Raw genomic sequence first — 27,021 nt, forward strand, 5'->3', positions numbered from 1 at the left:
TGTTATTATTATTATTATTATTATTATTATTATTATTATTATTATTATTCAGAACATGAACCCTATTCATATGGGACAAGCCCACCACAGGGGCCACTGACTTGAAACGCAAGTTTTCATCAAAGAATATCGTGTCCACTTGTTATTATTATTATTATTATTATTATTATTATTATTATTATTATTATTATTATTATTATTATTATTCAGAACATTATTCATATGGAACAAATCCACCACAGGGCCACTATTTAAAATTAAGCTTCCAAGAATGTTATTATTATTATTATTATTATTATTATTATTATTATTATTATTCAGAACACGAACCCTATTCATCTGGGACAAGCCTACCACAGGGGCCACTGACTTGAAATTTAAGCCTTCAAAGAGTACGGTGTTCATTAGAAAGAGGTAACAGAAGGTAATGGGAAATGCAGAAAGAAGAGATAATCTATCAAAAAAGAAAATAACAAACTAATAAAATAAGCTAACTTTTCTTGTTGTACTTATTTAACTTTTGTAAGTAATGCATACACAAATTCAGCCTATGGATTTTTTATGCATTTCATCTAGTTCAATGTATACATATCTAAAAGACGAACTTTTATGCCAGTTTGTATATTTTTATTATTATCATTATCTCACTGGTATACAACCTCGTTCTAACTCCCAGAACATATATAAAAACCAGTTTATCCACTACAATCTATAGAAGGAATTTCCCAATCTGTAATTTCACTAGTTTCATTTAGATGTTTTAAACAAATCATTTAAGTCCTGTTTACACAACTGGCTATATTTAATAACCGTAGAAATTCCAAACCTTTGGAAGATTTTGGGAGATAAAGATGTACAAGTGGAATTTCAAATAATGAAGTACGATTAAGCAGCCCTATATTTAACACTAGGTTGGAAGATTATGGAAACACTGAAGATGAAAAGAGAATTACAGAGCTTGACCGGAGAGGGAAATAAGAAGCTGATCTAGTCGGGTGGTACATTATTGTCTGAGAGAGAGAGAGAGAGAGAGAGAGAGAGAGAGACATTGAGAGAGAGAGAGAGGGAGATTTTTTTTCCTATAGCTCAAGAGAGCAATGATTAACCTAGTACCTCAACTTATCGCATACATATCACAAACGTGTTGCAAACAAGTCATCGACCCTAAGTGAGGAAAAGAATCTTAGGGAAATTCTGGATAATTGTACGAAGTGCTGGTTAAGACCACCAATTGGTCTTAGATTTGTATTCAACATGTTTGTGACGTGTGCGATGAGTGACTGGACGCAGCCTGAGAGAGAGAGAGAGAGAGAGAGAGAGAGAGAGAGAGAGAGAGAGAGAGAGAGAGTGAGTGCCAAGAGGTCGTTGATTTGTATTCAACATGTTTGTGACGTGCATTGTCACTGAAGTGTGAGTTTTACTACTGTGTTAACGCAGCCTGAGAGAGAGAGAGAGAGAGAGAGAGAGAGAGAGAGAGAGAGAGAATGAAAAAAATCGAGACAGACAGACAGACAGACATACAGACAGGACAGGGACCTCACCTAAGTTAGGAGAAAACAAGTTTTCATTTTTATTTAAACATCTGTAATCTTGTCTCTTTTTTTTTATTCTTAAAACTCTTGGGTACTATGTCGGGGAAACTGTACAGCGGTCGCTAGAAGGGTGGGATGCCCCCTCCCCCCCAAAAAAAAAAGACAAAACTAAAGAAAAAGAAAAATAAAGGGACACACGGATATTACCCCCCGTGGAAAAGAAAGTAGATTGTTGTACGATTTCTGGAGTACGGGAAGAAACTAAAAAATAATTATCCTCTTTCCTCTTTCAATCCTTCTTTCTGTTCACTCATTCGAGATTCGGGTCTGTCCTCTTAATCATCATAATCTTTTACGGAGATTTGTTTGCCACTTTGATTGATACCGAAAGAGATCTGTCGTGATAGAATATTTTCATAATTTTCTGCGATACTCACAATTACTTTTATGTCCTTAGGAATCTGAATTTGAGGAATCCACTGAAAATAAATATGAAGATAGTATGTTATATATATATATAATAAACATAAATGTATATATATATATATATACTATATATTTTATATATAATCTGATATATAGAGATAGTATGTTAGGGAATATATATATATATATATATATATATATATATATATATATATATATATATATATATATATATATATATATATATTATATATTATATATATATATATATATATATATATATATATATATATATATATATATATATATATATATATATATATATATATATATATATATATAAAGTATATAATGTGTACACACATACACATATACAGTATATACACACACTGTGATTTTGTGTCCCTACTCTTCGAGTTTTAGAAATGTTTGTAAATGTCACGTTGGGCATTCCATTTTTTTTTTTATTATTCTTGTCTGGTTTTATCAGTCGTCAAACTGCATGGTTTAAACGTACCCACTGTTGGCATTTCTTCGTATATATGTATATATACATATACACATATAAATACACATACATATAGACGAAAAAATTACCTAACTATGTCTGCTCTTAAAACATTCAGCGTGACGACTGATAAATCGAAAGACATACGAAAATAACTGAGTAGAAAATAGCTGGAATGCCGAACGTGACATTTACAAGCAATTCTAAACTTTCGAAGAGTGGGATCACGAAATCACAGTCGTTCTCGGGAACCTTTCCTGGGCTGCCTGATCTTAATGAGACGGTATTCCGACTCTAAGGGAATAATTTGACGTGAAGTCTGTTTGCCCTGACACTTAGAAGCATTCCTCGCCTCAATTACGTGAGAATCCCGATTAGTCCCAGGAATAACGTCAGGCAGAGTTTTCACAGACTCTCAAAGAAGGACAGGCGTCGTGGAAATGTCATTGAGGTAATGATTACCTGAATAAAAACAAAATATCGTCTCATTATGATCAGGTAGCAGCACGGGTAAAATGATTTCGGGAAAGAGGTCATCGGTTTTCGAGTATGTACGTTATTCTTTTCGATTGTCTTTGGAGGTTCTGTAGCTAAGAGCGATCTCTCTCTCTCTCTCTCTCTCTCTCTCTCTCTCTTTATATATATATATATATATATATATATATATATATATATATATATATATATATATATATATATATATATATATATATATATATATATAGAAAGAGAGAGGAGAGAGAGAGAGAAAGAAAGCAACTCGGAATGTGGAGTTCATTCCAGTGAGAGAGAACTAAAGATCAGCTGAATAATGAATGAAATGAAAGGACATCGTCACAGAACAAAACTTTTGTATAGACTGACTTTTATGAAGCAGCATAACAGGATGTCATGCAGTCAGATTTATTTCACTGGTTTCCTACGACTGAGAAGAAACCCTCAGTCCTTGCGACGCCAGTTTCGGTAACCACAAATCAATGAACACTCAGTTTCGTAGTGATAAAACCTCGTAGGGGTTATTGCCGTCAGTCTACCTCATGCGGTGCGCTGTAGGCATTACTTAAGGTTCTTTGCAGAGTACCTTCGGCCTCTAGTTGCAACCCCTTTCGTTCCTTTTACTCTACTCCTTTCATATTCCCTTTCTTATTTCGCCCTTATTCTTCCCTTATTTTTCTTCCCTTATCACCTTTATTCTTCCCTTATTTCCCCTAATTCTTCTCTTTTTCCCCTAATTCTTCCTCATTTCCCCCTTATTCTTCCCCATTTCCCCCTCATTCTTCTCTTATTTCCCCTCATTCTTCTCTTTTTTCCATCATTCACCCCTTATTTCTCCCTTTATTCTTCCTTATTTCCCCTAATTCTTCTCTTATTTCCCCACTATTCTTCCCTCATTTCCCCTTATTCTTCTCTCATTTCCTTATTTCTTCTCTCATTTCCCCCTTATTCTTCTCTTATTTCCCCTCATTCCTCTCTTTTTTTCCACTCATTCACCCCTTATTTCTCCCTTATTCTTCCCTTATTTCCCCCTAATTCTTCTCTTATTTCCCCGCTATTCTTCCCTCATTTCCCCCTTATTCTTCTCTCATTTCCCCCTTATTCTTCTCTTATTTCCTCATTCTTCTCTTTTTTCCACTCATTCACCCCCTGTTTCTCCTTATTCTTCCATTTCCCCCTTATTCTTCTCTTATTTCCCCGTTTCTTCCTCATTTCCCCCTTTCTTCTCTCATTTCCCCTTATTCTTCTCTTATTTCCCCTCCATTCTTTTTCACTCATTTCCACTTCTTCCCTTATTTCCCCTAATTCTTCTCTTATTTCCCCGCTATTCTTCCCTCATTTCCCCCTTATTCTTCTCTCATTTCCCCCTTATTCTTCTCTTATTTCCCCTCATTCTTCTCTTTTTTTCCACTCATTCACCCCTTATTTCTCCCTTATTTTCCCATTTCCCCCTTATTCTTCTCTTATTTCCCCCATTCTTCTCTTTTTTCCTCATTTCCCCCTTATTCTTCCCTTATTTCCCCTCATTCTTCCCCTAATTCCCTTATTCTTCCCTTATTTCCCCTCATTCTTCCCCTGATTCCCTTATTCTCCCCCATAATTCCCCTTATTCTTCCCATTTTTCCCCTTATTCTTCCTTTATTTCCCCCTTGGTCTTCCCTTATTTTCGCCGGCAGCAAAATCTATGTGGCTCATTTGTATTCAACCTAAGGCTTTTAACTTTGCCATGTCATTTTCGATCGAAGAATTCTCTTTATAAAACGGCAAGGAATTTTTTAATAAAATAGAAAACCTTCATAGCTCAGCGTTTTTTTTTTTAGCTTTGCTTGTTGTTTGTTTGTTTGTTTAGCCTAAGAATTATTTTTTTTTTATGGACAGTAGTTTTTTTGTGTTGATCTTTTTTTTAACATTCTAATAGAGTATGAGTTTGTTTTTCAAAGGTTTCTGGAGTCATGGAAGAAACTGAAAAAAATTAAAAGAATTATTATCCACTGGGTTTTTTTTTACTCACGGCCACCTTCTGTGTCTTTTTTCCTCTCTTTCTTTCTTTCTTTCTTGTCATTTTGTTTTTAAATACAAAAACTTTTTTTTTACCTTTGACAGGAAAACTATTTCTGAATAAATATAAGTTTTTTACATGTTGTAATATTTTTTCTTGTATTTTTACCCGAAACTATGCCGTAATAAATAACAGTTTTTATTGGTTTTTAAATTATAGATCATTTTCTTCTTTTATCAGCCTGAAAAAAACTGTTTCGAAATAAGTCGATCTTTTATATATATATTTTTATGTTTACTTTATCCAAAAAAAAACAGCTATTTCAAATAAAAAGCAGGTTCTTCTATGCTGGGTCCTTTTTGAAAAAATTAGTGGTGTGTTGAGATTTTAAAAATTGCTCTTTCGAATTCAAAGCATTTTTTTTTATGTCTTTAGGGAATTATCGTCTAGAAATTATCTCGGACAAACAGTGATACTGAAATTATCTCTAAATCTCTTATGTTTATCAGAGGAACTTTGTTTCAAAGTCTTATCTGCTATTAGAAAAAGCCATATTCAGTAATCCCCTTCTATTTAATTTTAGTTTCCTGTAGGAGAAAACTATTGAGGCTTCTTTGTCTGTCCGTCCGCACTTTTTCTGTCCCGCCCTCGGATCTGAAAACTACTGAGGCTAGAGGGCTGCAAATTGGCATGTTGATTATCCACCTCAATCATCAAACTTACCGAATTGCAGCCTTATAGCCTCAGTAGTTTCATTTTATTAAGGTTAAAATTAGCCATGATCGTGAGTCTGGCATCGCAACAACACAGGCCACCACGGCCGGCTGAGTTTCATGGGCCGTGGCTGAGAGTTCCATACTATACTAAAGCAACTGGGAGGCGTCATTTAACTGTTATGAGAGCAAGTTAGGTTTTCATTTCATCGCTTCGCTGAAATGGGAAGTTTTGGTCGATTTCTTTCCTCAATCGGATATCTCCAATTCTTCAGTTCCCGTAGGGGTTAGTGCCGTCAGTGCACCTCAAGTGGTGCACTGCAGGCATTACTGAAGAGTCTTTATAGTGTCCTTTCTGCCCTTAATTTCACCTCCTTTCTAGCCTTTTACTTTTAACTCTATTCCCGCTGACTTTCTTTTTGCTGTCGAACTTATCTAACAATTACTTCTTATTGCAACTGTAGGATTTTGTAATATTCCGGCTTTTAGATCCTTGTACTTCATATCCTATATCTCTGGATCGCTTTATCGCTGGATGGCTGAAGACGCAACGGTGCTTGGCCTGAAAGCGTAAATTTCATGAAATCAAAATCAAATCAGTGTCTTCAGAGAGAATCGTATCCAAAAATGCAAGGAAATCTATCTAGAAGTTGAGAGTTCGTTCCATAGTAACTGTATTTCCACGCCAAGGTAACTTGATAAAAGGTCATTTCCTTTGCTTATGCTGGGTGAAGCGTGGGCGTGGTCTGTTGACCGTATGGTTCCGTGTCCTTTGCTTGTGGTGGGTGAACTGTGGGCGTGTTCTGTTGACCGTATAATTACATGTCCTTTGCTTATGATGGGTGATGCGTGGGCGTATTCTGTCGACCATATACAGTAGTTACGTGTCCTTTGCTTGCGATGGGTGAAGAGTGGGCGTGTTCTGTTAACCGTATAATTCCGCGAGCTTTTTGAGTTAGCAAACACGCGACAACTTTATTCCATAATTGCGGAGTAAATCTCCAATTTTAATCAATTCCATTACAAGAAATCGTTTCCCTTCCATTACTGGCGTAATGAGGCGCTATCTATGGAGATTAGCCATAAACAGCCAGCCTCATTACGTCTAATTGAGAATGATTGAAGCTATTGACGGTCCTCTCTGCATTCATTACAGTCAGAGTGCATGCGATCACCAACAATCAATTAAAGCTTTTTTTTTTCCTCTGTGGATCTGGTAGTTATATAATCCAGATTTTTAGGCATTAAGTATCCTCTTGGAAATTAACAAGAATGTCTTTATCAAAAGAAGACGGCCGAGAACTTAAATGTATGTTTTTTATTTATTTATGGTTAGAGTTAGTATAATAGAGATTTCCGGTTTTCGCATTTCATAAGACCCTTTATTCTTGAATGAAATAATGCTTTAAAAATCTTGAATGAAATAATGCTCCATGTAAAATACTTATATATATATATATATATAAATATATATATATATATATATATATATATATATATATATATATATATATATATATATATATATATTTATATATATATATATATATATATATATATATATATATATATATATATATATATATAAAAATATACTTAGCGATTTTGAATATGAAATAAAATCATAATTCAGAAATATTGCTTGACGATATTCTTCGATAAGCGCCTCCCAATTCTTTTTCTTTGCAGAAATTTCTTGCCAAAATAAGCAAAATACATTTTGTTAGCCCTCCATTCTAATACTACTACTACTACAGTTGCTATAACTACTATTACTGCTATTAGTATTCCTCATTAACATCTCTTAAAATAGATTTTGCAAATAGATGCGAAAATATTTACTGGAACCGAAGAGTAAACGATCAGAATGTTTAATAAAAATCGTTTGACATTTTTGGAGTTAAAAAAAAAAAATTGCCATTAGAGACTAATGAGCTCATACTTCTAAGGTATATATTTGTTACCACGGCAACGCAACTGATGTATGCTGCAACTGGGAAGAAAACAGAAATTCTTCCCTGAAGAAATTTTGATAAAAAAATCTCATAAATGAAAATTGTCCACATTTTTTACATAGTATTTCTGAAAGTAATTATTATCACGAGTTTATAGAGAGTAGGTTATCTTCCAGGTAACTCATTACTCACCTGCGATAAAATTATTCTCAGTTATTTTTTTCGTATAGGATTCCTGTTCCATATCTTTTTAAGTTACTGATTTATTACAAAATGAGATCTTGTAATCATTAGACTGGTTGATCTGTTTATTTTCCTGTTTCTGCTAGTGTCTGAGTTGGGTTTTCTTTCTGAGGTAAGGATTTTCTCACTTTCGCCAGGCGGGGTATTGTTCATTTCTTCCTCAGAGTAACACCTGTTCACTGGCCTTTTCCCTCGTTGATTTTGTCGAACTTAGCAGGGCACTGATTAAACACTTCCGTTGTACATCTCTCTCTCTCTCTCTCTCTCTCTCTCTCTCTCTCTCTCTCTCTCTCTCTCTCTCTCTCTCTCTCTCTCTCTCTCTCTCTCTCTCTCTCTCTCTGCTACACACGGTCTGTGTACAACATCTCTCTCTCTTTGCTACAGCTTGTATACAATATTTTCTCTCTCTCTCTCTCTCTCTCTCTCTCTCTCTCTCTCTCTCTCTCTCTCTCTCTCTCTCTCTCTCTATATATATATATATATATATATATATATATATATATATATATATATATATATATACATATGTATGTCTCAAGATTTCCCAAACTATCATTTACCTTAATTGATGAGACGTGTTTAAAATGTTACTTTTCCTCGTCATTTCCGTCTTATATAATCCGATATTTTCCTTGATTTATCGGTATTTGAAAGATGGACCTAAACTGCAACTGCCTTGGTTAGATTGGAGAGAGAGAGAGAGAGAGAGAGAGAGAGAGAGAGAGAGAGAGAGAGAGAGAAAGAAAGAAAGAGAGAAGAGAAAGAAAACCTAACACTAGATTCAAGTTATTTGCATCCCACGTACCTCTAAAATCCCTTCACGTTCCGTGACGAAGGAGCCCCCCTCTATGTTTAGACGGAGAACCCATCGCAAAAGTAGAACCCATCCCAAAAGGAGAACCCATCCCAAAAGTAGAACCCATCACAAAAACAGAACCCATCCCAAAGGCAGAACCCACCCCAAAAGCAGAACCCATCCCAAAAGTAGAACCCATCACAAAAACAGAACCCATCCCAAAAGTAGAAACCCACCCGAAAAGCAGAACCCATCCCCAAAAGGAAAACCCATCCCAAAAGGAGAACCCATCCCAAAAGTAGAACCCATCCCAAAAGCAGAACCACCCCAAAAAGAGAACCCATCCCAAAAGCAGAACCCATCCGAAAAGCAGAACCCATCCCAAAAGGAGAACCCATCACAAAAGGAGAACCCATCCCAAAAGGAGAACCCATCCCAAAAGTCATTTGCTTCTCAACTGTCGAATGATCCACAAGACAGCGATTTCGTATTCAGGGGCTACCAGTATTACCACAGACCGCTGCGAGACACACACACACACACACACACACACACACACAACACACACACACACACACGGAGAGAACGATCAACTTTGCCTGTGTCGTCATGCAGTAAGAATAACATCAAGCGTGCTTGGACAGACCTAATTCCACCCTGAAAGCATTTCTCGTTTGATGGCTGACTGCAATGGCTGCCAATTGTATTTACCCAACTACAATATTTGCTCTCGGCTGCTGAATGGCAAGAGGTGATTATGGCCTTTTGTTTCTCTGGGGGTCAAGAAGTGTATGAATGAATTTCTAGTTATTCTGTGATGTTCTATTCGCTTATTAATTTATTCTTGAGAATTAAAACTTTGTTTTTGATGATGAGAACTAGACATGAGATGATGAAATAATTCGTAAAGTAATATTTCGCAGTTGTCAGCAAATGAGGTATTGTCTTTTTCATTGTCCTCCTTTTCATCATCGTCATAATCACTATTCTCTCTCTCTCTCTCTCTCTCTCTCTCTCTCTCTCTCTCTCTCTCTCTCTCTCTCTCTCTCTCTCTTTTCACAGACTTGTAGCATCATTTCCATTTAGGGTTCGTCATCATCAACATAATTTTTTGTCATTGTCATCTCTCTCTCTCTCTCTCTCTCTCTCTCTCTCTCTCTCTCTCTCTCTCTCTCTCTCTCTCACCAGTGCTATATATATATATATATATATATATATATATATATATATATATATATATATATATATATATATATATATATATATATATGTGTGTGTGTGTGTGTGTGTGTGTGTGTGTACCGTATATGTATACATGTATGTATACATACATACATGCATATATATATGTATATATATGTACATATACATACATATTCAACAATGAGCCCATTGCCAGAATAGAGCTGGCACAAGACCATAATCTCTTCTGTTTTAGGTATCCATAGGATTAATAAATGACCCTTCCTGACTCATTCAGTTAATGTCCACGTTATTAATCACAATAATCACGGGTAGGGATACGGAGTGGATTTATGTGAGCAATGACCAAAATGTTAAAAGTGAAGAGGAGACAATAAAAAAGAAGAAATTAAATGGATTACTCCGAGTGGAATAGTGTCGACGTCGACGTAATATTACAACGCAGATTCGACAAATATTCGTGTTGAATGTCATCTGTCGACCTTTAATACGAATAAGTGAAATGTGTTTGTCGCATAAGCTTAGAATTTTGCTGCGAGTAAATAAGTGCATAAATCTAATAGAAAATAATGATTTTAATCTTCAAATCATTTTTCTTCATCGGACTAGAAATCATTACAGAAATGATTTAAGAAATAATGAGATTGACAAGCAACTATGATTTTTACGTAAAATAAAATAAAATTTTGTCTTCCTTTTATTGGAACAAATTTTTTTAATCTGAATTACAAAAGGGAAAAATGAAAGAATTCACTCTATATTAGGAAAACCATTGTAAAAAAATACTTTTACTTCCTTACATTTGGACAGATGTTTTTCTATAACGTTATTTTACCAAAAAACGAAAGAAAAGAAAGAATTACTCTTTGTTAGAGAACCAACCACCATAAAAACATTTTTGAAATAAGTGATAGTCCGTCTTTTAACCGTTCTAATTCGAATAAAAACGGACCCAGCTCGTTCCACACAGATTAATTCAAACGTAATATTCCTGGCTTTGTGTCTCTCGTTAATCAAACTCCTCAGACTTCCAGATTAGTTTAATTTCCTTCGCCTTGATAACTGTTGGCGTCATTATAACTCGAGATGGTCCCAGACATCCCTTTCCACCCGCGTTATAGTACCTCGTCAGCCAGCTTGTTATTCGTCTCTCTCTCTCTCTCTCTCTCTCTCTCTCTCTCTCTCTCTCTCTCTCTCTCTCTCTCTCTCTCTATATATATATATATATATATATATATATATATATATATATCTATATCTTTCTCTCTATATCCTTCTCTTTCTTCCTCTTTCTCTTTGTCTCTCTCTCTCTCTCTCTCTCTCTCTCTCTCTCTCTCTCTCTCTCTCTCTCTCTCTCTCTCTCTCTCTCTCTCTCTCTCTCTCTCTCTCTCTCTCACGTGGGGCCACGTACGGCCACATACAACAGCCATCAAATCAGTTGCCCAAACATAGCCAGAGGATGCTCACAGTTTGCCTAATGTCAGAAGTTGCATTGCTTGTTTAGTGCTCCTTCGGTTACCGAACTTGGCCATTGGCGGGAGCCTTTATGAAGCTTAATCCCCCTCCCCACTATTACCGCCACCCCCCCAGCTCTGAATAGTTCTTTATCTGAGATAATTTTACACAGTCAGTTTCTGGGAAAATACTGTCACCTTTTCATTTGTGTGTGTGTGTGTGTGTGTGTGTAATACTTTTTGCATTTCCGTAATTAAGTTTGCTGATTACTGTATCTTGTCATGTTATTATTTTCTTTTTTTCTGGTACTCGCCATGATTTAAGTAATGCTAATTCATCTATCTGGTCAAATTATTATTGTTTTTTTATAATACTTGCCATGATTTAAGTGTGCTAATTCACCACTCTGGTCACGTTATTATTATTTTCTTCTCTTTTTTTTGCTTGCTGATACTGGCCATGATTTCGTTAAGTTAGTCTTCGGTTTTTCACATTTTATTTGAGTCAAGGCTTACAGTGTAGTATTACAAAAGTCTTTATTTTCTTTTTGATCAGTAGAGCAATAAAGCAAATATGAAATGTAATTCAACCTCCAGTTTTTGACATTTTTATTTTGAGGCAAGGCTTACACCATGGTAATACAAAAGTCTGTTTAGTTTCGTTTTCTTTGTGATTAGACAAGGAATCAAACAGACATCAGAAGCTGTTTGGTAATTTGCAGTTGCATCGTTGCTCTGATACATTTCTAATAATTTTTTTTAGCTCTTTAAAGATGAAACCACCTCATCAGTTTCGGTTTAGTGTCATCTCTGGCAAAACTACCCGTAGGGGGTAGTGTCGTCAGTGCACCTCACGGGGTGCACTGTAGTCGGTACTAAAGGTTCTTTGTAGCGTCCCTTCGGCCCCTAGCTGCAACCCCTTTCAGTCGTTTCACCGTACCTCCTTTCATATTCTCTTTCTTCCATCTTGCTATCCACCCTCTCCTAACAATTATTTCATAGTGCAACTTCAAGGTTTTCCTCCTGTTACACCTTTCAAACCTACCTACTCTCAATTTCCTTTCCAGCGCTGAATGACCTGATGGGTCCCAGTGCTTGGCCTTTGACCTAAACTCTATATTACATTTCATTCTAGTAAAACTGCTGACTCAAGAAAATTCATCTTTTATTGGTAGATTTACGACTACGGAACAAATTACGTCTGGCCGCTAACAAACTTGACCATTAAGACATCAATGGCTGCCTGATAACTTGTTTTAAGATAGCCAGTATAAGGCAAAAAGTCACCAGTCTAGGGAAAAATGTCACCGGTCTAGGGAAAAATGTCACCGGTCTAGGGGAAAATGTCACCAGTCTAGGGGAAAATGTCACCGGTCTGGGGAAAAATGTCACCGGTCTAGGGGAAAAGTCACCAGTCTAGGGAAAAATGTCACCAGTCTAGGGAAAATTGTCACCAGTCTGGGAAAAATATCACTAGGCTAAGGCAAAAAGTCACCAGTCTGGGAAAAAATGTCACCAGTCTAGGGAAAGAGTCACCAGTCTAGGGAAAAATGTCACTAGTGCTGTGCTAACGAGAGAGAGAGAGAGAGAGAGAGAGAGAGAGAGAGAGAGAGAGAGAGCCAGCCAGTGACACCACCAGCAGAAAACATAAAACCCGTTCCTTTACAATGCCACCTAAATTTTAACCTATTCCCACACACACACGGCGCCCCACCTCCTAAACTGGCTCTCTAAACACTTTCCTAAATTTTACCCCCATCTCTTAAAGGGGGCTACTGTCGCCCCTCAACCCCTACCCCGACAGCAGCCCTCCCAGATACCCTTCCTCCCGACCACTAGCAATATTCACAGGCAAACTTGGTCGTATTTTACTAGTGATAGAGATTCAATTGATTTCTAATATTTATTGTCCTCGTCGATTCTGTCTCCCTCCGAAATTCGTTCTCCTACCCTGGGCTCCTGCCTCCTCCTCCTCCTCTTTCTTTTGGTTCTCCTCCTCCTCCTCCTCCTCCTCCTCCTCATCAAGCCACCTTCTTTCCTCACAAATTTCCTCACTTAGAAACCTTAAGGTTCCCTTTATCCCCCAGCCATTCGAAACGATTCGACGCTTCTTAAAGGAATCTATCATTTTTCTATATATTATCTCATCTTTTTTTAATTTCGAGGATGAAGATTTGATCGTTTAAGCGACGTTATCGCCTTTATTTCATCTTCATGCAACTTTTATTGTGATTTTTAATATCTTTCGTACTTTCCTTGAAAATGTCAAGGGTTAGAGGATAATTATTACAATCATTACGTCATACATGTGTCAGTTATAGAGGTTCATTTGCATCGCCTACGTTCTTCGCATTACACCTATGTAAATTTTCTTATACATTGTGCACTGAAATGATAATATTATAAATTATATATATATATATATATATATATATATATATATATATATATATATATATATATATATATATATATATATATATATATATATATATATATATATATATATATATATATATATATATATAAAATATATATATATATATATATATATATATATATATATATATATATATATATATATATATATATATATATATATATGCATACACAATATACACATACATATATATATTTATCTCATTTTATATTTTATATATATATATATATACATATATATATATATATATATATATATATATATATATATATATATATATATATATATATATGTATGTATACAGCATAAGTCTTCCACTTAAATAAAAAGAACCCTCAACTAATAGCGCTAAATATGAACGGAAAATCGCCCGAAGGTAATACTTCAGAATTGCAGAATATTTATCGACACATTCACACAGAAATATATCAAAACCAATCATTTGAGCGCAGTGGACGGTAAAGTTTATTTCAGTTTTCCAAACCTTTTTTCTCTCTCCATACTGTGGCTCTACGTTTTATTTATTTTTTTCTCCTCAAAAGTGTGGACCATAGGGTCCTGAAACTGTCGTGTCTTCAATAAATATTTTAGGAAAAAATGTTGGGAGTTTTCTTTCAAAGTTTGCCTTGTATTTTTGGATTTGCGGTCCTCTGAATTTTTCAGACCGGGATGTGTTGTTCCAAAGGTTACGACGCTTTAGTATTATTTTTGTATTTAGTAAGAAAAATGTACGCAGACACATACACACGTACGTAGAACACAGGTGAATGCACATACAATAAATCAAACGTGCAAACATATATATATATATATATATATATATATATATATATATATATATATATATATATATATATATATATATATATATATATATATATATATATATTATGTATATACATATACATATATATATATATATATATATATATATATATATATATATATATATATATATATATATATATATATATATATATATATATATATATATAATATATATATAAATATATATAATGAAAATCATTCTTACATTACACCTGCTTGCCCAGTGGTTACAATGAATATTTATTTTTCCAGGTCTTCCCTGTGGCCAAAACCAAACAGTTCAAGATAGTTGCTGCTTTCTCATCTGTAGATGAATCTGTGGAGCCACAAGAAAGAAAAAAAAGGAAGAAAAAAAGCACTAATTAACAAGCACTTCTCCCAGTGTTATAAAAGATGTTTCATAACAAGGGCCAAGAATCAGTGGGTTGTGATCACCTTCGCCTTACAACTTCCCAGGTAAGTTCAGGAGAAGGTGTCGCCATTAAATTTTTCATCAGACAGAGATTATGTCCCCAAGTCCCCTCAGCCTTCATGTAAAAAACAAAATGGCAAACAGGTGTGGGCCACGAATTCTTGTTCCCGTTTGCATTATATATCTTAGACCTCATGAAGAATTCTCCTTTTACCATCTGAGGCGCCCACTTACACATTGGTGTATCTGAGCATATATATATATATATATATATATATATATATATATATATATATATATATATATATATATATATATATATATATATATATATATATATATATATATATATTTATAAAGGCTAGTAAGATGAGAGCTGTATAAAAAGGAGAATTTAGAAATTGTCGCGAACTGATCGTACGTGGGATGTTTCTCTATTGATGAGGAAAAAAATTATTTATGCTTAAAAAAATGGTTTCTGTTGAGTTATAAATTTGAAAAAATGGTTTATCTGTTGAATTATAAATTATCAAATGGTTTGTCTGTTGAATTATAAATTATAAAATGGTTTGGGTGTGAGTTATAAATTTGAAAAAATAGTTTATCTGTTGAATTATAAATTATCAAATGGTTTATCTGTTGAATTACAAATCTTAAAAAATGGTTTGTCTGTTGAATTATAAATTAAAACAGTGGTTTGTCTGTTGAATTATAAATTTAAAAAATGGTTTATGTTGAATTATAGATTTGAAAAAATGGTTTGTCTGTTGCATTACAAAAAAAACATTTGTCCGTTGAATTATGAATTACAAACAAAATGGTTCGTCTGTTGAAAGAAAAATGGCTGAAACTGAAGGATTTGAAGGTTCAGAAGACGAACAATGTTGAAGAATAGTTAAATCAGTCATAGTGAAATCACGTTTCTCACGAAGTTGCCCCGCAAGAGTGGTGGTAATTTAAGGGGAGGGGTGGGAGAATCAAGACGGTGAGTCCCAACTCTAGGGACCTTACGTACCGTCCCGGAACTAAGGCCAAGTTATCTTCACCTGTGGAACTAAGAATGGATAAGGCCAGTTTAACTGAAGAGCAGTTATTTTTGCATTATTTAAACTAAATCGGGTAAAACATAGGATGACTTGATACGGAACTGGGTCAGTGCCACGTATATGTAGTAGTAGTGAGAAGCGCATTTTAATTCTAGAATCACTTCGTTGAAGCAAGCCTTTAAGAGTATTGCTATCAAAGATACTGTGCATCCGGATTCATATCAAAATGAGAATGCGTCATTTTAGTTCATGATTCATAATATCATTACCTCAGTAGTTATGCGAAATCTTGGAAACTGTACCTGCTTCCTGGCAGTGTTAAACAAATAAAAAATGCGCCGAAGTTTCTTCGCCTCAATCGAGTTTTCTGTACAGCGCATAATCAAGGCCACCGAAAAAGCCCTATCTTTCGGTGGTCACGTTATTATGCTGTATGGGCCGCGGCCCATGAAACTTTAACCACGGCCCGGTGGTGACCTGTCTTGCATCGTTGCCAGAAGCACGATTATGGCTAACTTTAACCTTAGATATAATAAAAACTACTGAGGAGGCTTGAGGGCTGCAATTTGGTGTGTTTGATTTGGAGGGCGGATGATCAGCATACCAATTTGCAGCCCTCTGGCCTCAGTAGTTTTTAGGATCTGAGGGCGGACGGACAGACTAAGCAGGCAAAATAGTTTTCTTTTCAGAAAACTAAAAAGGTGTATTTGAAGGGGTTTTTTGGGAACTAACAGAATATACAGTAATATGCAAGAATGTACAGTAGAGTATATTATTGTTTTTACAAAGAGATGGACACCAAGCTGTATTGACTAGTCCACGCCTATTCCTACCATGACTAGCAAGATGGCATCCTAGTTGGAAAAGCAGAATGCTTCAAACTTAAGGCTTCTACTAGCGAAAACATCCAAGCACAAAAAATCAAATAAAGTCAAAGAAAAACAACAAAGAAAGCAAATGAGACAAAGCAACGTAAAACGATGCAAAGAAACCTTGTGTGAGCGCGCTCTAAAATTAATGATCACCAAAGGTGAACTTTTCCAGCTCCAAAATTCAACGACCATTTCTTGACAAAGGAGAGATTCGCGCCCGGTAAAAGGGCAAGCATCCAGAATGATCTTTCTTTTACTTGCAGGGTGTTCTTGCATCGGCGCCACTGATATTTAACCAGAAGCTTCAAACTTTTCGGAAAAATGAGTGAGCAAAACATTTTTTTAATTAAAAGTAGATTTTTTGCGTATCTCATTTACGTCGTCTGATATTATTATTATTATTATTATTATTATTATTATTATTATTATTATTATTATTACTCACTGTCATATACCCAAAAGTGTGAAGAATTCGAGAAGTTAAGAGGGCACTGATGTTTCTACAATTACGAGATTATATATATATATTATATATATATATATATATATATATATATATATATATATATATATATATATATATATATATATATATATATATATAACCACATAGAAAAACTCACATTTCGAAAAATAATGTTTCTTTCCTTTAAACGCAAAGCCCCGGCGAAACGATAAAAACTTATATTTATCGAATACCAAAACAATCTTTATTTGAACGGAAAGTGTAATCACCTGTTTGGCAGGTGACTGAAACTTAATTGGTACACCGCAAAGAGAAATCTGAAACCCGCTTTGAAACAGTCCTTTGAGGACCCATTTGAGAGGGAATACTAAATGAGTACAAATATTTAAATCACGATCCGAGTTATGATTCGAAAAGTAGGAGCCAGCGCGCGGCTACCTGTCAAACTGTATATGGATAAATAAACTTAATAACCTCACTGGATATTGAAATGAATGTGGATTAAAGAGAAGGATACCATCAAATGGAATTTGATATTGTTTTGATGAATACGCTTCCAAGGAGCTGCCAAAGGTGACGTGTTTAAAAGGGCAGAAAAGCCGATATGCTCTACGGATTGAGGGAACAGAAGGGGAGCTGAGAATATGAGATACTGGAGATAAAGAATGAACGAATGGGGAGAGGGGAGACGGAAGTAGGAATGTGACAGATGATACGAGGACGTCATCAGAGAACGTGAATGTATAACGAGTGGTCCTGAGGAGTTTGGTTACCCGAGTTATATTGAAGGGCCAAATTGGAGTGAGTGAAAGTCTAAAGTAATTTTTGGTGGGGGAAGGGGAGGCGTTTGATAATAATATGTGAACACAGGTACAAATCCAGTGATGAGACTTAACTATGGAGGGCTTTCTATTTGAGTGAAAATGAAAGCCTTCAAGAAACAGGAACGACATCATTGTAAATGTCATTGATTGATTGATGCCTGACCGTAATGCATAAAAGACTCATATATTTTATTATTATTATTATTATTATTATTATTATTATTATTATTATTATTATTATTATTCAGAGTGAATAATATTCATATGAGACAAGACTAGACGACTGAATATTCACTAAGAATACCAGCTTCCATAGAAGAGAATGTTCATAAATGGCAAAAGAAAAGATGTGACAAAATATCAAATTAAAGTGATATATAAAAAAACAATTGAATATATACATACACAGTACTGGCATTATAGCCCACTGAGAGAGAGAGAGAGAGAGAGAGAGAGAGAGAGAGAGAGAGAGAGAGAGAGAGAAAGGTGGACCAATTAATGACATGTGACCTTTAAGTTGGAAATGTTAAATGCCATCCCTAATCAGTCAGGTATTTCTGTACGAAAATGTGATGTTAATGACATTGCGTCCTTTACTAAGTGTTTGCTGTCGACTGACTGCTGTCTGGAAAAATCGTATCATTCTTCGGAAACGTATTTTTGAATGTCATGTTGATAAGTACCTCTTTTGATGTCATATTAATTACGGCATATTATCTGATTGGGCGCCTGTGTTTACTTGACACACGTTCGATGGGATCAGATAGAGAATGGAGAGAGAGAGAGAGAGAGAGAGAGAGAGAGAGAGAGAGAGAGAGAGAGAGAGAGAGAGAGAGAGAGAGAATTGTAACTTATATAACAGTGCTAATTATCAATAGGGTTTCATAATGCTAACATACAAAATAAGAGAGAGAGAGAGAGAGAGAGAGAGAGAGAGAGAGAGAGAGAGAGAGTAACATATACAGTATAACAGTGTTAGTTACCAACAGTGTTTCATAATGCTATCATAAAAAATAAGAGAGAGAGAGAGAGAGAGAGAGAGAGAGAGAGAGAGAGAGAGAGAGAGAGAGAGAGAGAGAGGAAACGAATTGTAACATATACAGTATAAAATAAGAGGGAGAGAGAGAGAGAGAGAACTGTAACATAAATAACAGTGCCACTTATCAATAGTTTCATAATGCTAACATATAAAATGTGAGAGAGAGAGAGAGAGAGAGAGAGAGAGAGAGAGAGAGAGAGAGAGTTGTAACATATGCAGTATAACAGTGTTATACCAACAGTGTTTCATAATGCTATCATACAAAATTAGAGAGAGAGAGAGAGAGAGAGAGAAGTAATTTTTGCTCCGACATCAGCTAGCGCATTTCAGACGGACCATTTTAAGCAAGAGGCCATCAATTACCATCAATTACAGTACATTTCTCTCGGCGACATTTCCATTTTGAACTTGTCGCATCTGGCAGAAAAAAAACTCTTTTTGAGAGCGACACAAGAGCAGCAGCGACCTAATCAAAACTGTATTAGCAGAATATCTTATGCATGCGTAATGATGGGATGTTTTTTAAGCGGATCTGGCTAAAAAGTTCAGCGGCGTTTTCTGCCGGGGTGGCAACGTTCTTCGTTTAATGGATCAATTTACTTTAAAATTGAGACATGTCTGAGTTATCTCTGGCTGTTTGTATATTTCAGAGAGTAAGCGTAAAGAGAAATACGCTGGTCTTATTGTTGACGAATTCGTCAAAGAGATGAATGCAGTGACGGGTTAGTTTTGTATTTATAAGGACTAGAGGTTTGTTTTGCTTTTAAAAAGTAACAAAAAGCGTTTTGTTCATACCGCAATAATTGTATAAAAATTTCTTAATTTATTTCGTATTTTTACATTGAATAAAACTGCAAACGTTGCTTCATTCTTGCATATATATATATATATATATATATATATATATATATATATATATATATATATATATATATATATATAATATAAAATATATATATATATATCGTATATATGATTTTATATATATATAATTCGTTCGTATCATAATGATTTTGCCGAAAAGTTTGTGACAAAAAATAGCCGAAAATATTGAATTTTTTGCAAAAAAATAATTACTGTATTATTGGTTTCAAGCATTGTTTATCCAACAATTGAACTAACAGCCACTTAATCTATTTCAATAATCTTTTCAAGGTGTAAGAAAATTGAAAATATCAATAGTAAGACACAATATAAGCTGTATATAATAAGATTAAGATGAATGCATTTCAAAGAACATCCTGCAAGAAATTATTATTATTATTATTCTCCCAGCGTGATATCTTTTCATTTCCTCAAGAGGTTTCAATTAATACTGTCACTAACAGAAATAATGTGTTATTTTTATATATATTATATCTATATATATGATATATATATATTCATTTCCGTCAAGGATCTCATATATAATACTGTCACTAACAGAATGAATGTGTGTGTATATATATATATATATATATATATATATATATATATATATATATATATATATATATATATATATATATATATATATATATACAGTATATATATATATATACATATATATATATATATATATATATATATATATATATATATATATATATATATATACAGTATATATACATATATATATATATATATATATATATATATATATATATATATATATATATATATATATATATATATATATATATATATATATATATATATACACTATGTATAAAATCAAAAGCAGTCGATGATTTGAGGATGCAGAGCAAAAAGAGCAAAGTATTTAGAACTTTATGGGTTTCTTTGAAGTCAATTGGGATTTTCGCAAATGTAATGCTGACATAAACTTATCATTATTCTAGGGATAACTTGTCTTTTTCTGCAACTCTTTTTGTTTCTATTATTCTCAGAAATCGGTTCACGAACGTTTTCATTGGTCCGCTGGTATTGTGGCTAGCGTCGTGGCGTGCCGCTCAGAGGTAGCGAGTTCGCGCCTCCCCCTGGGGGATGAAAAAATCGCAGTTTCTGTATCATGATCAGTTAGTGTTGCAGTGTGGGGTCTGCTGCGGTGGGAGGTTGAAACCACTATTATTTGGAAGCTTGAATATCAAGTCATTAGCCTCTTTGGTGGGCTTGTTCCATGTGAATAGGTTTCATCTAATGAAATAATAATAATATAAGCAATAATGATTAATAATAAAAATCATACAGTCCTGTAAATAATTACGAGCAAAAATTATTCATCCAGGATAAAAAAAAAATGATGCGTGTAGTCAATCACCTTTTAATTGTTTACAAAATCTTTTTTTTACACATAAACAGAATTCTATCTATATATAAAAATAGTACATAATATGAATATCAATACGTAGAAGTGTAAAGTTATATGTATATGCTTATTTATAAACAGTAAGTATATGCATATACATTCATATAATTTGAATATCTGTACTAGAATGTCTGTATTTAGGTGCTACTGTTTTGAGTTTGTGGATGAGTACGCATGTGCACGAGTGTATAATAAACATGAGCATATTCATAAATGTATGCGGACAAACAAACAAACAGTTTTATACACTCTGCCTCAGCAAGCATGTGCTTGTTTGCCTGTCTCTTTGTGTGAGGAATTTTGGAGACTTGAGTGTGAAGAGTGAGTTCATATTTTTTTATCATTATTACTTGGAGAGTGAGCGCACAACCCTGTGTATGTACATATTACATGACAGCATGGGTGCATGAAATTTGAATAATTGGTTAGTCAAAAAAAATACCGTATTCTAGATACAAAGAAAACCTCGATCATTTTTTTTTATGTCACCCTTTCAAGAAACTTTACACGAAAACTCGAGGATTTGAAATTTGTCCTTTGTCGTTGCCAGGAAGTCCCATAAACAAGTTTGATTTCCATAACGTCTTAAAAATATTTGTTTATCCCTCGATGAATTTTTTTTTTTGGCACTGGTCAACAGATGACGAAGCAGTTCAACCGACGCAGACTTACATAAAGCCATCAATGAACAACGTGAATGTATCACTCTCAACGGTGACCGTAAAATGCTTTCGTTAAAGCGCGCGCGCGCACACACACACACACACACACAAGCATTTGGTGCTTCTGAATGAAATCAAAACCGGAATTGAGAGAGATTCTGTCGGATTATTCGCGTGAGGAGACCCCCCAAACTACCTCTAAGGATAAGTGGGACTGAACGGGCAGTATCTTGGATTGTCTGGAAAGCGTCAGTCTTTGAATTCGTGAGCTTGACGTACTGTTATTGCAGAGGGTCGTCTTTGTGCCTCTATTTTTTTTGGGCTAAAGGTCACTGGGGCGGACAGACAGACAGACAGAGGCCCTTATCTAGCCCAGGCCCGAAAATAGCAAGGAGATGAATGAAAGGTGCAAAATAATACCCTAATCAAAGGCAGACTCCAAAAGGCCAATTGGTCAGACGACCACAGACCTCTTTCTAGCCCAGGCCCGATTAAAGCAAAATAAATAAAGAGTAAAAAAGTTGGATTAAACCTATAAAATGATAAAGTGAAAAAGTTGGATTAAACCTTTAAAATGATACAGCGAAAAACAGTTGGATTAAGCCCTATAAAATGGTAAAGTGAAAAACAGTTGGATTAAACCATATAAAATTATAAAGTGAAAAACAATTGAATTAAACCACATAAAATGATGAAGTGAAAAATAGTTGGATCAAATCCTATAGAATGATAAAGTTAAAAACAGTTGGATTAAACCCATAAAATGATAAAGTGGAAAACAGTTGAATTAAACCTATAAAATTTTAAAGTGAAGAGCAGTTGGATCAAACCCTATAAAATGATAAGTGAAAAACAGTTGGATCAAACCCTATAAAATGTTAAAAGCGAAAAACACTTGGGTTAAACCCTATAAAATGATAAAGTGAAAAACAGTTGAATTAAACCCTATAAAGGATAAAGTGAAAACAGTTGGATCAAACCCTATAAAATGTTAAAGCGAAAAACACTTGGGTTAAACCCTATAAAATGATAAAGTGAAAACAGTTGATCAAAACCCTATAAAACGATAAAGTGAAAAAGTTGGATTAAACCTATAAAATTATAAAATTGAAAAACAGCTGAGTTAAACCTTATAAAATGATAAACTGAAAAACAGTTGGATTAAACCTATAAAATGATGAAGTGAAAAACAGTTGGGTTAAACCCTATAAAATGATAAACTAACAACAGCTGGGTTAAACCTATAAAATGATGAAGTGAAAAACAGTTGGCTTAAACCCTATAAAATGATAAACTGAAAAACGGTTGGCTTAAACCCTATAAAATGATAAACTGAAAAGCAGTTGGATTAAACTGCATAAAATGATAAACTGAAAAACAGTTGGATTAAACCTTTAAAATGATAAACTGAAAAACAGTTGGATCAAAACCTATAAGAATAATAAAGTGAAAAACAGTTTGATTAAACCTATAAAAATGATAAAGTGAAAAAACAGTTGGATTAAACCCTACAAAAAGTGACAGAACGAAATCCCCCCAAACTGACAGACTTCATACGACCGCCTAAATAACAGAGGGCATTTCTGTACAAGAAACATTCCTGTTCAAGATACTGACCGTCCAGAAAGAATGGACGTACACCATTGTGCAAGAAGAGATAATGGAATAAAGCAGTTTCATTTCTTCTTTGTAAAATAGACCAGAAAACAGCAAATTATTCGTGTTGTACCATATAAAGGAAATTCTCTTTCATAAAATCTAAAGTTTTCTACATATACACAGTTTATTTTCATTATATCAAAAAATCTTTTTTTTATACATGTATAAACAACAACAAGCAACCTTTTTTTTCTTCTTTTTTTGAGTTAGATGGAACCTTCTTTACAAACAGCACGTGCCAGTGACCAAGCTTTTAATCTTCCACGATGCACAATCAACTTATTTTAGACGATTAAGATTTGATCATCACATGGATTCATTTGTTCAACTCTCTCTCTCCCTCTCAAAATCAGACTCTCAATCTCTCACTCTCTCTCTCTCTCTCTCTCGCTGTGCAGTTTTACCTCTTCCGCAGGACGTGAAAAGTGTTCACAAATCTTCACTTAGCCAAAGACACCATCCATTGTTCCTCTATATGATAGAGATAATAACATACCCTAAGTATTAATTTCAAAAATTCTCCCCCATTATCAAAAGGAGAGAAGCCAGACATCTTTTACCCTAAGAACTCTCATTCCCCCGCCGAAGGTCTGAGTTGGTTATTTACATTAGAGAGAAATCGCCTCAGATGTTATGTTTTCAATTTGGAAATTGATGGATGCAAGGGACGAGCGCCGGGTTCCACCTGAAGTTGGCACTGCAGTTGATTGATTGATTGATGCCTTCCAGGTAGGTTGATGGGGATTTGAGAAATATTGGAGAAGAGTTGTACAGGCTGACTGGTGGTCTCTCACGCAGCGTCTGAAAAAACAGGAGGTGGTCAAAGGTGAATTTAGCAGAGTGCGGCGTTGATAAAATTGGTGTCGAACATGTCAAGTTTACCATTTCTCAAAATGGTGGCGAGGACCAGTAATGACCTTGAACTTGACAAATTTATCATTTCTCAAAATGGTGTCAAACATCAGCAATGACCTTGAACTTGGCAAAGTTTATCATTTCTCAAAACAGTGTCAAGCATCAGTAATGACCTTGAACTTTGACAAAGTTTATCATTCCTCTAAATTGGTGTCAAACATCAGTAATCACCTTGAACTTGACAGAGTTTATCATTTCTCAAAATGGTGTCGAATATCATTAATGACCTTGAACTTGACGTAGTTTATCATTTCTCAAAACTGGTGCCGAACATCAAGTTTACTTCTCAAAATGGTGTCAAGCATCAGTAATGACCTTGAACTTGACAAAGCTTATCATTTCTCAGAATGACGTAGAACATCAGTAACGACCTTGAACTTTACAAAGTTTAGCCCGTCCAAAACTGCTCCAAGCATTAGTAATGAACTTAACCCTGACAGAATTCAGCGTTTCTCAGAGTAGTGACGACCGAACTTTCCGAAAACGATCGTGACAACGAGTGACTTGATGAAGTTCAATGTTGATTGACAGATCTGTGATTCAGTGCATCTGTTAGAGACTTAAACTCGAAAACGTCTAAAGTTCCCTAAGTTGTGGCCTCGGGAAATACTGTGACTTGACGAAGTCTGATCTGATGAAATAGAATATTATTTTTATTATTTTATATCGTGTATCTAGATTTTGTGTTTTGTATTGTCTCTTCTTTGTATATTCCATGTATGTGTCCCTGAGCTGAAATTAAGGAATTATTATTATTATTATTATTATTATTATTATTATTATTATTATTATTATTATTATTATAAAGAGAAATGAAGACGAACTTTGCTCAGAATAATATCATGCATGAAAAAATTTAGCTAAACTTGACAAAACTTAAATCTCCGCAGATTGAGGGAATGTCTAAGTTTTCAAACTTGAAAAGGTTTTGAGTTGCTCACAGTAATATCTTTCTTATGTAATGGAGTGAAACTCGACAAAATTTAGCCTTGTAATAAAAAATGGAACTAAGTGTTAAATATGAATTATGCAAATGACCAACTCTTGCTCATTAACCATAAAATTGAATTACAGTAACGCTATGTTTACCTCTTACAAATTTTCTCTCAAGAAATGGTTAATTATCTACTTATAATGCTTCTGTATATTTATTTATACCTGTTCATGTATTTACGTATTCATAATTAGAGTTTTCTTACTGGACACAATTATGTTCTCGTAAAAATAGAATTTGTTCGTCGATGTTTTGGTAAAAAGAAACAAAGCCAATAATTGGAGCAAAGTATATTATTATTATTATTATTATTATTATTATTATTATTATTATTATTATTATTATTTTATAATTTTATTATATTATTATTGTTATTATCATTTTACGATTGCTATTATTTTTTATGTTATAAACACAATTATACAGTAAATATATTACTATGTAAAATATTACACATTGTTTTCACGAAATTATTATTATTATTATTATTATTATTATTATTAATATTTATGGAATACTTCATTAATTTTGCACTCTTATTCAAATAACACGCTTCTCAATTACGGGTAAAAATTATCTCGACACAATTACACGTCCGTAAATTAATTTTTTTTTTTTTTTCATTTTCGTAAATGTGAACGTAAAAGCTAGGTGTATTCCACCAGCAGAGCTTACGTAGAGGCTTCTTTGAAAATGACTAAAAGCATTATGTCATGCACAAACTGACCACTGATGAAAAAAAAGTGGGTAATTAACCACTTATAAATTACTTGGTGCGTGCTGTTGTGAGTTAGTATATATATATATATATATATATATATATATATATATATATATATATATATATATATATATATATATATATATATATATATATATAATATTATCCATGATTATATCATATTTAATTAATGACATAAAGTTGAATACATGCACAGGTATTCTATATATCTAATAGCTGTTTGAATTACATATATATATATATATATATATATATATATATATATATATATATATATATATATATATATATATATATATATATATATATATATACATGTATGTATATATATATATATATATATATATATATATATATATATATATATACATGTATGTATATATATATATATATATATATATATATATATATATATATATATATATATATATATGTATATATATATATATATATATATATATATATATATATATATATATATATATATGAC

At 33.8% G+C, this 27,021-nt stretch overlaps 1 protein-coding gene across 2 annotated transcripts in view; it reads right to left on the bottom strand.

The window, feature by feature from the left end:
* Positions 1-27,021, bottom strand: part of LOC136845373 (nephrin-like) — a 1,223,962-nt gene that overhangs the window by 60,037 nt on the left and 1,136,904 nt on the right. Inside the window, exon 17 of one of the 2 annotated variants that reach the window (XM_067115641.1) lies at positions 21,499-24,681. The exons of the other annotated variant lie outside the window; for it this stretch is intronic. The gene's annotated coding sequence lies outside the window, so the exon portion shown is untranslated. Of the gene's footprint in view, positions 1-21,498; positions 24,682-27,021 lie in introns of those variants that run through there. 2 annotated transcript variants of the gene reach the window in all.

Source organism: Macrobrachium rosenbergii, chromosome 1 (assembly GCF_040412425.1).
Source record: "Macrobrachium rosenbergii isolate ZJJX-2024 chromosome 1, ASM4041242v1, whole genome shotgun sequence".
NCBI classification, from domain to species: domain Eukaryota; kingdom Metazoa; phylum Arthropoda; class Malacostraca; order Decapoda; family Palaemonidae; genus Macrobrachium; species Macrobrachium rosenbergii.